Source organism: Gorilla gorilla, chromosome 1, assembly GCF_029281585.2.
Source record: "Gorilla gorilla gorilla isolate KB3781 chromosome 1, NHGRI_mGorGor1-v2.1_pri, whole genome shotgun sequence".
Taxonomy (NCBI): domain Eukaryota; kingdom Metazoa; phylum Chordata; class Mammalia; order Primates; family Hominidae; genus Gorilla; species Gorilla gorilla.
In genome coordinates, this window is record NC_073224.2 from 21,429,449 (window position 1) to 21,435,730 (window position 6,282).

Genomic DNA, 6,282 nt, shown 5'->3' on the forward strand with positions numbered 1-6,282 from the left:
TCTGTGGAAAGAATATATTTGTTTGAGAAGAATTTACTAACACAATGCCTCCAATTAGTCAGGAATAGACCCTATGAGAAAGCACACTGGTGACGACACACCTTAAGTTAGTTGTGGTCGAGTGAAAGACGAAAATGTTCAAGCTATAGTTGTCACAGTAAGATGTGTGTCCACAGAACCCACAGTCGGAGTTTCTGAGGCATGTTTAGCATGCAAAATTGCATGAGGTTTAAAGCTAACTTACTCTGTAAGACAAGTACTTTAATGCTTGTTGCTCGCTTTCAGACCGTCGGCGAACCCCTTTAAAAGGCCAAGGTGTGGTGTTTGTGTGGATAACAAGTAATATTGGAAGTGATACTGAAAATTGGAATGACACAGAGGAAATTAGCATGGGCCCTGTGCAAGGATAACACACAAACTTGCAAAGCGTGTAATATTTTGGGGCAAGATAAAAAATGTTCTGTGGATAGGTGGTGGTCATGGTTGCACATCAATGAGAATCAACTTCATCCTACTTAACAGTACACATAAAAATGGATAAGAGAGTAAATTTTATGTTTCATATATTTTACCATAATAAAAAAATGTAAAATATCTCATCCATTTTTATATTGTTCACATTGAACTGAAAATATTTTGGATATGTTCATTAAATAAAATATATTATTGGCATTTTTAAAAGCCAGCCTGTTGCCTAAACACAACTGGGGCAGATGTCTACTGTTGCTGTCACAGGCAGTACTTTACAATATTTATTTATATCTATTTAAAGGGCAGATGATAACTAGCCAATAATAATACATTTTATTTTGAACACCAAATGCATGGCGAGCACAGGACTAATAATTGCAGATGTAGTAACACATTTATGTCTTGCAAAAACATTGACAGGGTTATTATCTCCATTTTACAGATGAAGAAACACAGCCCTTATGAAGTTGACTGGCCAGGCATGGTGGCTCACGCCTGTAATCCCAGCACTTTGGGAGGCCGAGGCGGGCGGATCATTTGAGGTCAGGAGTTTGAAATCAGCCTGACCAACATGGTGAAACTCTGTCTCTAGTAAAAATACAAAAATTAGCCGGGCGTGGTGGTGGGCATCTGTAATCCCAGCTACTCGGGAGGCTGAGGCAAGAGAATTGCTTGAGCTCAGGAGACGGAAGTTGCCGTGAACAGAGATCACACCACTGCACTCCAGCCTGGGCGACAGAGTGAGACTCCATCTCAAAAAAAAAAAAAAAAAAAAAAAAAAAAGAAAGAAAGAAATTGACTGATTCAAGGTCACATGGCTGATAAAGGCCAGGAAACAAACTCAGGCCAGTTGGCTCCAAAACCTGCCGGGTAAGTCGAGACTACCCATAGAAACAGGAGGAAATGGCAGCCATGAACTCAGGGCCTTGGGCAGGGGCTAGTACGGTGGCTGGATCAGCCAGGGCATGACAAAGCTGAAGTCCCAGAAGATGTGCATCTGCCTGAGCCAGGCTTTGTTACAAAGGCGGGCATCCCAGCTATATTGTCAGGAATGGAGGACAGATACAAAGAGCAGGGAAAAGCTTAAGCCCAAGTCAAAGATTTAGGGAACATGTTGTTTGTTTGTTTACTTCTTTTCTAGAGGAATCCTACCCTCTGGGGCTGCAGTATCAGTGAGCACAGAGCAGCGCCCTTTCCTGTGAGTTCCAGGTGGTGCTCATCCCTGGGCTGTGGGATTTCCTCTTCACGCCTGCAGGCTTGGGGGAGAAGCCACCTGCTGAGGGCAAGTGTCCCGGGTGGTGCAGCCCACCATCAGTCCACAAGTGAGTCCATTCAATGCAGAGGACCCAGTGGACTTGGTGACACTCACAGGCTACCCCTTCAACCACTGGCTGATAGAGGTGGTGAGAGCAATAATAGCTTTGATGGACAACCCACACAGGACTGGGAAGGGCTGGGATTGAGAGAACTCACACCTGCCTGCACTCCCGCACCTGCTCCCTCTCCACACCTGCCTGCGCTCCTCCTGAAATGTAGTTCCCCAGGTAACCACATACTCACTCCCTCACCTCACTCAGGTCTTTTTCTTTTCAAACATGCCTTCCCTAACCACTGATTTTAAATTTGGTCCTCTATCTTCAACCTGCATCCCTGTCTCTATAATTCCAGCTCTTTTTTTCCCTAACGTGCATTTCATTCACATATTTGTTTGTTGCCCCTCTCCTCCTGCTAGAATGTCAGCTCCATGAGGGCAGGGCTTTTTGTCTGTTATGTTTACTACTGTAACCCCAGTGCCTAGAACAGGGCCTGTTGAATGAATGAATGATGATATGCATTGTCTAGCACAGAGCTGAGCCTTAAACAATCTACGTACTTAAATACTTCCATCCGGCCAGGCGCTATGGCTCACACCTGTAATCCCAGCACTTTGGGAGGCCAAGGCAGGTGGATCACCTGAGATAGGGAGTTTGAGACCAGCCTGACCAACATGGAGAAACCCTGTCTCTACTAAAAATACAAAATTAGCCGGGCGTGGTGGTGCATACCTGTAATCCCAGCCAGTCTGGAGGCTGAGGCAAGAGAATCGCTTGAACCTGGGAGGCGGAGGTCGCAGTGAGCTGAGATCATGCCATTGCACCCAGCCTGGGCAACAGGAGTGAAACGCTGTCTCAAAACAAAAAAAAATTTCCATCCCTAATTTTTCCACTGAGCTGCAAACGTAGAGTAGATTCAACTGCCAATCTGACAACCTCACTTGGCTAAGAAGAATGACAAACTAACCTGGCTCCAGGGAAACTCTGACTGCCACTGACCCTCCTCCCCTAATAGCCCTGACTTGGTCTCCCTCATCTTATTTAAAGTTACCACCATCCATCCAGACACCTCACCAAAAATCTAGGCATCATCCTTAATTTCTTTCCTTCCCATCCACTCACATCCAATCCATCAGCAAACCTGTTGGCTTTATCTCCAAGATGAATCCCTGCTGTGTCAACTTCTCCTTATCTCCAGAAACTATTCTAGTCCAAGCCAAGCCACCAGAATTTCCTACCTGGGTTATGCATACTCTATTAACTATTCTTTTTACACTCACTTCTTCCTGTAATCCCCACCCTATAAAGCAGACAGGATGGTCTTTTAAAATGCAACGCAGACGATGTCACTTCCCTGTGGAAAATTCCTCCCAGAGTCACCACTGAATGTAGACTAAGATTTGGGCTCCTTTTATGGTTTCAATGCCCCACATGACTGGCTCTGCCTGTCAGATGAGCTCATCTGCTACCGCACACTGGATCACCTACCTTTCTGAGTCCAACACTCCCCCACGTGTCCTCAGAGCAAGTCAGGCTCATTCCTGCTTAAGGACCTTGGCTCCTGCTCTTTCCGCTACCTGGACTGCTGTGCTTCCACATCTTCACAAGGTGGTCTTCATATCCATGCATCATATCTTCACAATGCACCTTCGCATTGCTTCATATCAAATGCAACCTCCCTGGCTAAATCCTGTCACCTCCACCCTGGTCACTCTTTATCAAATCATTGTATTCTGTATCTTTGTTTCTTAGTTTTTTTAGCCTGTGTTACTATCAAAAATTACGAGGTAAATTTGTTTGCTTTGTTATTTTGTCTCCTCCTGTCCATTCCCACCCTAGGTAACATGTAAATTTCCTTCCATGTGAGAAAGAACCTTATCTGCGTAGTTTACAGTTTGTCACTGTGTCCCTAGTGCCTAGCACAGAGCCAGGCTTGTCAGAGGTGATCAATGAATATTTGTTGCGTAAATGGAGTCTCGTGGAGCTAAATGGAATGGCAGTGGTATTCCCATGTAACTGATGGAGGAATAGACACTTAGGGATTTCAGTCATTTGCCCAAAGGTATGCAGCCAGTAAATGGCAGAAGAAACTAGGGTTCATAGCTGGGAGCCAGTGCTACCTGGCAGAACGTCTTCTCTTGGTAAGGCTAACTTGTCAGGAGCATCTGACTTTAAAGACCTGAGGTTTTCGCCGGGCGTGGTGGCTCATGCCTGTAATCTCAGCACTTTGGGAGGCCAAGGCAGGCGAATCACCTGAGGTCAGGAGTTTGAGACCAGCCTGACCAACATGGAGAAACTCCATCTCTACTAAAAATACAAAATTAGCCGGGCATGGTGACGCATGGCTGTAATCCCAGATACTCAGGAGGCTGAGGCAGTAGAATCGCTTGAACCTGGGAGGCAGAGGTTGTGGTGAGCCGAGGTCATACCATTGCACTCTAGCCTGGGCGACAGGAGCAAAACTCTGTCTCGCAAAAAAAAAAAACAAAAATAGATCTGAGGTTCAGACAGGTGCCCAATTACCTACCAGGCTGGAGCTTCAGAGAGCTAGTGATCAGTCAGGGAAACCTGACCTTGAGAGAGTGGGGGTACCAAGGTAAAGGCAGGACTAGCCAGAGGTCTCACTGAATAATTCATAGCGAAGCCCACCATAGGGGCACCAGATTGGATGAAAGGTAGAAATCAAGTAAATTTGGCCACCAGAGTGAGAAGGATTCCATGGTAGCACTTCCCACTGCTGAAAGCCTGGCGAACACTTCCTGTTTCCTTATCTGGCTTTATGGTAGTCATTTTCCTCTCCCTATTTAGAAGACATCCCAGTCTTATCCTTCTGGGCCATTCATGCTTGGCTAAGTTTCCAGCCCTGTGTCCCCTAGTGACACCTGTGTCTTGGCATGACACAAAGAGCCAATATGTATTAAAACAGCTCTGTTAGTAACCTGTATGGTGTTTAAGGAGCCAAGTGAAATCAGAACTAATAGTATTATCTGTCTGCTTAGTGCATAAATGTAATGGCATAATCTCATACAAGGAGCAAACAGAGACAGACAGAAAAACATCAGTTTAAAGGAGTCTTGTTTGACCTGTATGTAGTGTGCAACAGCTTCCTGGGTGTTCATGTTGCTGGGTTCAAGTCTCCAAAATAGTCAGCAGGCAGAAAGTCTCCTCTGTTTGATAACAGTCCCAGATCTGTCAGTTCGGTTGCCAACCCTAATTTGTAAATTCTCTTCTGTAAAGATTGCACAATTGTGCTCATTTTCTGTTGACTGTGGGCCGGCTAATGGCTGCTAATGAGTCAGCTGCTAAGTGACTCAGCACTGCATCAATAAAACAGATCCCTTCGTCCCTGAATCTGCTGAAGGAAAGTGATGTCTTCCTTTGTCAATGAGTCCCTTTTGGCCCCTGCTGAGAACTCATGACCTGATGTATTGTGTAAAGCGTCCCATCCTTAAAGAGCCCACTCTATCAACTCAATGAAAACCAAGAGGAATATTCCAAGTTTTTGGTGTTTTTTTATGCTGGTTTTTGTTTTCCTCACTGCAGAATGTTCACACTTGCATTCTTTCTAGTAAACTAGAAAGTCTCATCTTTCTTCTCGAGTAAGGTGTACTATTGTTGATGGCACTCTATGGGCTCTGGGTGACTGAAGGTGTGTTAGAATAGATGGGTAAGAGGAAGAGACAATGGCCAGGCTTTGGTGAATCAGGGTCTGGTTTATGCCCAGATGCACAGTTGGCACTAGCAGTAAGACAGAAAATCTGGAAAAACTGAACAATCAGCTAGCCTTGGGGGATCTTTCACAATGTAATGGGTACTCAGCAACATAAGTGTCCTAACTGGCTGCCTCTCAAAGAAAACTAATACTGCATACACAAATATAAATTGGCAACAGCTTAAACACAAGTGCTGTACGTATCACAAATAAGATGTTTCACATAATAAAAGGTATTCTCTAGAGAGGGCCCTTTTCAATAATGTCAAACATCATTTGAAGTGTTCACATATTTCTCAGGATCCATCGGGAACAGGAAATGGGAACAGAGGAAACAGGAGCAGAGGACTCAAAGGAGGCATCAAGTTCTACCTCCAGAATTAGAACAGAAAAGAGAAAGGAAAGCTGCAAACCCAGTCAAGCCTAGCTGTGCGTGCATGAGAACCACACCAGCCTTCCACGTCTGAGATCCCGAGACAAGCTGCCTCTGAACCAGTAAGAGCCTCTTGCTCCTTCCTTCTGAGGAGCTACCCAGTGCCTGAGTACTGACTACATACTCTCCAGAGGCAAGTGTGTCTTCAGACTTTCCACCTTCATAGGCACAGTCCAGACCTAGTCGTGTTATTACTTCTTTGTTATGGGGCACTTTGAAATATAGAACCACGCCTTTATGTTCTAGGACACTGGTCTCTCCCCATTCCCTCTATGTTAGAACAGCACTATTGGTGCTGTGACATAGGTCACCCCCTCTTATGGACTTACACACTCCCTTTTCCATTCCTTTCA

General features: G+C 45.1%; 1 non-coding gene across 1 annotated transcript; it reads left to right on the forward strand.

The window, feature by feature from the left end:
• The first annotated feature begins 336 nt into the window (after window positions 1-336).
• Window positions 337-441, forward strand: LOC115932242 (U6 spliceosomal RNA). Its single transcript, XR_004068557.1, has one exon. It is a non-coding gene; the product is annotated as a U6 spliceosomal RNA (small nuclear RNA).
• The last annotated feature ends 5,841 nt before the right edge of the window (window positions 442-6,282 follow it).